Source organism: Gopherus flavomarginatus, chromosome 1 (genome assembly GCF_025201925.1).
Source record: "Gopherus flavomarginatus isolate rGopFla2 chromosome 1, rGopFla2.mat.asm, whole genome shotgun sequence".
Classification (NCBI taxonomy): domain Eukaryota; kingdom Metazoa; phylum Chordata; order Testudines; family Testudinidae; genus Gopherus; species Gopherus flavomarginatus.
Window position 1 is genome coordinate 135,789,129 of NC_066617.1, and position 6,469 is coordinate 135,795,597.

Consider the following 6,469-nt stretch of genomic DNA (forward strand, 5'->3'; position numbering starts at 1 on the left):
TTGTTGTAGTTATTTTTTAAAAGTTCAGTTCTTTGTATTTGCCTTCTGGGTCTTGATCCTCTAGGGTGCACTTGTAGAAAAAAGTGTGCAGCTGTGAGACCCAACCATAAGGGCTAGGAACTCTTTTAATGAGAGCACTGCGATTCTTATGCAACCGCAAGACTCCAGGAGCTGGGGGCAAATATTGTGAGACTCATGATAAAAATCACAACAGTTGGTAACACTGACTCCTAGGCTGTAGTAAATGTGCTGTAGTGTTTTTAGGGGTGATGTAACCATGGAGCTGGGGAGAGGGTTTCATTATGCCAGCAATATTTTTTGAACTACTTATTTAGGAAGTTTTAACAGGTTTCCACATCCTTGCCATATACATATCAAACAAAACAATCGTGACAACAGTTAGCTTTCATTTAAACAGACATTATAGCGAAATATAGTCATCAGATCTTTCTGTTTAACGAGGTGTCACCATATTACAGAATACGCATCATTACAATGTCAACCCATGTCATTTCTAGTGACTATTAAATTGAGTGAAATCTCTATGCACATTTAAGAGACCAGTATGTCTATCAAATGTTAATATTCAAATAAATTGGATGAGTGTGCTGGGGGTGGGCGGGGGTTGACGGGTGAATGTATTTTGACTACATAAAAGGGAATAAAATGTAAGCAAATATCTATCTATCCATCTTCTGTCTACTTTGCTTGGTCCACAACCGATGTGCGAATTTTTCCATAACCACAAACTCCCATTTTTCTGGAACAATTTCTCAATGGTTGGGCTATTTTTCTTTTTCAAATGAGAGGCTGCCAATAGCCAAGCAGCTACTAGGAGATGAGAGATTAATCTCTCAAATCCCTTTTGTGTGACCATTTCCACTAGGAAGCCCCACGAGGGTTACCAAGCGATCATTTGATAATAAATATCCAACCATTTGTGATCTTTGGGTAGGGATTGCATCCTAATACTCTCAAATGACTGGAGCTGTCCACCATATATGCATAAAATCTCCTCTTCCATCACCATTTCTCCAGCATTTATCACCAATCCATCTCTCTCTATATTTTAACCTGACTGGTGTGAGGTGCTATTGGAAACAGTATCTTAAAGACATTTTCTCTTATTGTGCTACAGGTAGACATTACTGGTTCTTTTTTCCAAATCAATCCCCATTTCTCTGGGTAATTTGTCTATCCCATCCTTTTCCTAGTGTGTCATATATAGACTAATATAAATTAGTTGTAACTTATTTTGTTTCCTAGTTGACCTGATACCATGCTTCTATTAAAGTCATCTGTCTGTCTAAAACAGGTTTTCTAGAAAGTTGAGAATCATTGTGCCTGACTTGAAAGTCCTGGTACCAGGGTAGAGTGGGCCAGGTTTAAGTTAATTTTGATCTCTCAATAAGTTAGAAAGGTTTCTTTACTGAGTAGCTGGCCAACTGTGTGTATTCCAAGGATCTCCCAATCTTTGAAGCTCCCTGGTTCATGCTTTGGCTTAAGAAGCGGATTATTTACAATGGGCGTCTTCGCTGAGGGAAAAGAACTGATCTCTAGTTCTATCCCAAACCCACAGAGTAGCCTTTGCTAAAGGATCTGTGCAAACTCCTGGAGGGATGTGATTTTTTTTTAATCAATCCATGGCCAGCTAGCAATGTTTACATGGCTATGATTTTCTTGTTCAATAAAGACCCAGTGTTTGAGTTTAGACCACCCCAATCCATTACAGTTTGGAGCTGGCTGGCTTCTCAGAATATTTGGAACAATACTCCAGCTGCATATAAACAGCTATAAAACAAACACACTACACACGCAGGGATTCTGATGCTTTCCAGAGAAGCCCAGGGTTATGAGGCACCTCGCTACCACTTGCCCTCAGCATGACTATACCTGACAAGGATCAGCTCCCCAATTCCACCAGCCGTAGGCAACACAAGCCCTCCCCTCTCAGCCTAGGTAGGCTTTGCTGTCCCTTTGCAGGTTAAAGATAGGCACCCTCCAACCTCCAAGAATCTCCCTGGAATGTCCACCATCTGTTCCATGGGGCAGTTGCTGTATTCCCAGAGTCCCTGCTCCGGTAGGACCTGTACCCTCCAGCTTACTAGCTATCCCTCAGATCACTGCTCTGCTTAGCACACAGCACTTCAATATCTATTTAACAAAGAACAGAGATGCAAGTGAGAGCAAGTAGAAATGCTGGAAACAAATGGCTACATATAAAACAAAACCCTAACATGCATTCTAGAGGCTAGACAATTAACAAGATAGTCTCATCTCTAATCAGGTACTGCTCACCAGCACTTTTCATCCAGGCAGCCTGTGATCCCTTCATCATGAGACAAGCCATGCTATCACTTTGTCTCCTTGCATTTTTCTGATATACTGGACCAATCATTTGATCTTGTTCCCTCCTCCTGTAGATTTTGGCCTCTCTTGTCGATTTCACAGTCTTGATTACCTGGTGGCTCAGTATGCAAACATGCTTACCTTGGAAGCCACACAAAACACAATGACCAGACATAGAGATAAGCATTTAATAATCCCTGCTTGAATGCAACCTGTCCAAGGTACATCACCTCCTGGTGAGCTGCCTTCAACTTCAAAACTTTAAGAACATAATTTCCACTATTGATGCGTAACTTCTTTAATATTATCCCTATATACATTTCCCAATGATGATGACCACCAGTGGGCTACTGGCTCTTAGTAACTCACCCATTGCTGAGTTACTGTTGTCATAAACAGATAGCTAAGGGTTAATGTCTCTTTCACGTGGAGCACCTGACCAGAGGACCAATCAGGAAACCGGATTTTTTTCAACTCTGGGTGGAGGGAAGTTTGTGTCTGAGTCTTTGGTCTGTCTGCCTGCTTTCTCTGAGCTTTGGAGAAGCAGTTTCTACTTTCTAGTCTTCTGTTTCTAAGTGTAAGGACAAAGAGATCAGATAGTAAGTTATATGGTTTCTTTTCTTTGGTATTTGCATAAATATAAGTGCTGAAGTGCTTTGATTTGTATTCTTTTTGAATAAGGCTGTTTATTCAATATTCTTTTAAGCAATTGACCCTGTATTGTATCATCTTAATACAGAGAGACCATTTGTATGTATTTTTCTTTCTTTTTTTTATATAAAGCTTTCTTTTTAGACCTGTTGGAGTTTTCTTTACTTCAGGGAAATTGAGTCTGTACTCACCAGGGAATTGGTGGGAGGAAAAAATCAGGGGAGATCTGTGTGTTGGATTTGCTAGCCTGATTTTGCATTCCCTCTGGGGGAATAGGAAGGTACTTTTTGTTTCCAGGATTGGAAACAGAGAGGGGGAGTCACTCTGTTTGGATTCACAGGGCTTGTGTCTGTGTATCTCTCCAGGAGCACCTGGAGGGGGGAAGGGAAAAAGGATTATTTCCCTCTGTTTTGAGACTCAAGGGATTTGGGTCTTGGGGTCCCCAGAGAAGGTTTTTCAGGGGGACCAGAGTGCCCCAAAACACTCTAATTTTTTGGGTGGTGGCAGCAGGTACCAGGTCCAAGCTGGTAACTAAGCTTGGAGGTTTTCATGCTAACCCCCATATTTTGGACGCTAAGGTCCAAATCTGGGACTAAGGTTATGACAACTGTGCATATACTAGGCCCAGGGGATCCCTGTAAAACTCCTTGTCCCACTGTACCTTCTGCCAGCGGCACAAAGAAGTTTGGGTCATAGCGACTGCTGACAGGAACAGGACAAAAGTCAGCAAAGATAATCTACCAAGAACAGATCAGACAGGATAGTGGCTCTTCCAGAGCATAGGGAAGCACTTACCAACTTCTCATGTCCTGGGGCAACCACCTACATTTCAAGAGCAAAAGACAGCTTTATGAAAAGGACTCCTTATGCTACATTTACCTTCAACCTTTTCCTTTCCCCCCCGAGTTTCATTAATGGGATACAAATGTATAGATTAATACCAATGTAAGATCCTTGTATGATTATTACTGAAATATGGGACATTGCGTGTATCACATTCATGTTCGCCCTACATTGTAGCAGTGACTGTGTATGTGAAGCGCTACCCTCTACTGGATGCTATGTGGGAGCAGCTTACCATCGGGAGGTTGTCCAATGGCCGAACAAAGTAGTAATTATGATAATGGATGATTGCTGAAGTAATAAGGGCTTATGTATTTGGAGCAGAAAGTCCCATGTTTGGTTTTTATGTGTGACCGTAAAGATCTTGGATCAAACTTTCAAAAAAAAGTACCTAAGTGACTTAGGAGCCTAAATCTCAATGACTTTTCCTGAGATTTAAGCACTGAGGCCCACATTCTCAATGGTATTTAGGCACTTAATTCCCATTGATTTAAATGCAGTAAGGCACCTATATGCCTTTGAGGTACTGGGCCTGCTTCACTTTTAAAAGTGGGACTCCACATGGCTCTGGAGAGCAACATAGAGGAGGGCTATGAAATAGTTTCCAGCTGCAATGGTATCATCCAGCCCTGATCTCCTCTTGACTCCAGCAACTGTACCAACACAGTAGAAAACCGAGCACTCTTCCCCATTCTCACCAGTCTTTATGCAGAGTAAGGTCAAGCCTACTTGTCACGCAAGCTTTATTTAAGCACAAAGAGCTCCTGTGGCTCTGGGAAATGTGTTTTCACTAAGTGAAACCCACTTAAAAAAACAATTTTAGCAAATAGGAATTTGTATGTGTGCAACCCAAGCCCAAGTGTGAAATGATGCATAAAAGTATAGCCTGTGGTTTTAATTAAGGCAAATGCAAGTCAGGAAAGACAATATCCCATTATTGCGCGGGGCCCATAGTCTTTGTCATGTTGGACGCAGTTTCTGCACTCAGTTAAAGGAGGCAAATTAGGCCCTAGTGTCAAAAGGAAAACCAAACTGTGAGCCAGTTTCATGGACCAAAATTCAATGGGCAACAGGAAGAATTTATCATCTCCACAAAAACTTTGGAATACACAGTGGAAAGACACTTCAGAAATCCATGGAAAGGCTTTGAAGAAGTGTGACTCATGGTCACTTTGAAGATTCAGTTTTCTTCTCTCTTTCCACTTATGAAATGGGTTTTAAGAGTCCCACACTCGATTTTTCTCTGGGTGGGGATCCTAGTTGGCAGGCTCCCCCTTTATCACTACCTCAAAGGCCACAGAGACAACTTTTCCTTGTAGCTTAGAAGCTGGGCCATTTAAGAATGACACTAAGCACTCCCCAGCTCCCCAAGTGCCCTGTGTCCCTAGCAGTAGGAAGAGTGATTGGGCAATCAGGGGTTGGGACCACATTAAAAATAGACCACAATGGGCCATAGATCTACCCATGTGCAGTATTACTAGTCAACATGTTTGCTATTGTCCAATATGCAATCCGGTTTGTAGCTAAAGTGCTCCACATGAAAGGAAGCATAGCTAATTATCGCATGGCCTAGGGTTGGGTCTCTAGTGCGGCTATTAACTTGTGAAGTTTGGAAGACTCAAAGGGTAAGTCTTCATTGCAAAAAACAAACCAACAAGAAACTTGGCAACAAGTCTGAGAGCCCAGGGTCTACAGATTTGGGCTTGCAAGGCTCATGCTACGGCACTAAAAATAGCACTGTAGACATTCACACAAAGGCTCTAAGACTCGCCCTCTGGCTGGGTTTCAGAGCACAGGCAGGAACACTGACCACGGCCAGCTCTAGACACCAGCGTTCCAAGCATGTGCTTGGGGCAGCCCTTTTCAAGGGGTGACACTCCAGCTTTTTTTTTTTTTTTTGGGCGCTTCAGCAGCAGCACTCTGCCCCCCGCCCTTTTTCTTTTTTTTTACTTGGGGTGGCAAAAAATCTAGAGCTGGCCCTGACACTGCTCATTTGATCTCTGGAGTGCAAGCTGCAGTCTGTAGCCCCAGGCTTTGAGACTCAGTGCTGCTAGGATTGGGGAGTTGGGGTTTTTTTCAGTGTAGATATACAGGTCTTAGATATTGCAATGGTGTGTTTTTGCTGTAATTGTTTCCCGGAAGATGGGGGTAACCATTTGTCAGTTTCCTTGCATACATATGGAAATAGAACAATAGATACAAATCATATAAACCCAATAACTCTATCCTTTGAAAAAACTGCAATAGAAACACCTACACTGAAACACTAAGAGGCAGACTTAGGTACAAATTGGGGCATCTGTAGCTCTTGCTGAAGTCGTATAAAATGACATAAGTTATAGATGGGGAAAAAACCATCAGATCATTAAACCCAGACTCCTTGGAAGAACAAGACATAGGAGTTAACATACATTTTCAAATTGTGGGGCGTAGCCAGGAATGATCGCAGGGCGTGCCTTCTGCATCCCAGCTCACTTCCATGGGCCACCCAGACTGTGGCTCAGTGTCAACATTTGTCACTGCATGCTGATTTCCACTCCCAGCAGCCTCTGCGCCCAGTGCTGGCTCCACCCCCATCCTGACAACCCAAGGGGGGGGGCAGGCATTGTGTCTATTTTTGTCTGGG